Source organism: Delphinapterus leucas, chromosome X, assembly GCF_059928025.1.
Source record: "Delphinapterus leucas isolate spDelLeu-1000000601 "Yukka" chromosome X, BTC_Dleu_Yukka2, whole genome shotgun sequence".
NCBI lineage: Eukaryota > Metazoa > Chordata > Mammalia > Artiodactyla > Monodontidae > Delphinapterus > Delphinapterus leucas.
The window spans coordinates 2,827,003-2,828,398 of record NC_143150.1 but is presented as its reverse complement, the minus strand read 5'-3'; positions in this window follow the sequence as shown (position 1 = coordinate 2,828,398).

Here is a 1,396-nt window from a genome sequence, read left to right as displayed (position 1 = left end):
CGTGCTGTGCAGTTTGTGTGATTTGAACTTGACCCCCACCTGGGGGGAAACAGCTACTGGGGTGGGGGGACACAAACAGAAATAAAACAGGGTTTTTGCCCCTAAGGCAGTTAGAACAGAGGAGTTAAGATACGTTCACAAGCCCCTATAATAGCAGGTAGGAAATGATAGACACACTTGAGACGAGGTGGTGTAAGTTCGGAGGAAGGACACGTGGCTTCCAGCCAAGGCCTTGAAGGATGGCTAAAGAGTAAGTAGGTGCAGGCCCCTAGATGGCGTTTCAAGGTAAAAGGTAAGGTTCACAGGCATTGGCTTGTCATAGTTTCATTAGCAATGTGTTGTCTCTCAGATTCAATGAAGTACAGAAATGTCCAGCTGGCCTTGGAGGTTAGTTGAGCTGAACTTTATCTTGTAGGCCTGGGAAACCATTGACAGTTCCAGCAATGGGGAGCAAAAACCCACAAGCTCATTCCAGCCACCCTGTGTGGAGCCTGAGAGACCAGATAGGAAGTAACAAAACTCTGAGCAATGTTACAGCTGTCCATGGAACTAGAAATGGAGCCTTAGTGGAAGGGCCTGGAAAGAAGTCAGGATTCCTCTGGGGGGTGAGAGGCAGGAGGAGGCCAGGGCAGTGAAGGGAAGACTCCGCTTTCGGAGCCACTGGAAGGAGGGTCTCAGGCCGGGAAGACTGAAGCTGGCGGGTCTCGCTGAGGAGCACCGAGGACCAAAATGCTCTCGGCCCCCCACCCGTTTGTAGAAAGTGTGACAGCCAGGAAGACAGACTCTGCACAGCCCTGGGAAGTTGTTAGAAACTGGCGCCCCACCGCAGACCTGAACTGAGACTTGGAGGGCAGGCCTGGCACTCTGTTTCACAAGCCCCCCCGATGGTTCAGAACAACTGAAGTGGTCTCCCACCAGGTCACTGAGTACAGCTAGAACCTCGCGTCAGACCCCGAAAGACTGAACTTGCCCAGATCCCTGGACCACCGCCTTCCCTCCGCTTTCCCACCCCGTCCCTCTCCTGCCAACCAGAGCCTTGCAGTGCAGTGCACGTCCCTAAAATGACACACTGGATGACCGACCCGGCCTGTGGCTCACCCCTGTGCAGCCTCAGGCCTGAGGGAAGGCCGTTGTCTCCCAGCTTGGGGACAGCTACAAGTCCAGGCCTGGTTCTGCATGTTCATTGGGGAGCTCTCTTGTTTCAGGCCCTCTCCCCTCCCCATCCGTGCTGACCTAGTTCCACACGTGGCCCCGTGCGCACCTGGGTCAGGTGTACTGGGACGGCTGAGCTGATCTGTGTGTCCCCTCCAATGCAGACTCTACGCCCATACAGGTGTCCTTCCTAAACCACAACTAGATCCTGCCTCTCCTCTGCCGGAAACACTTCAGTGGGTCC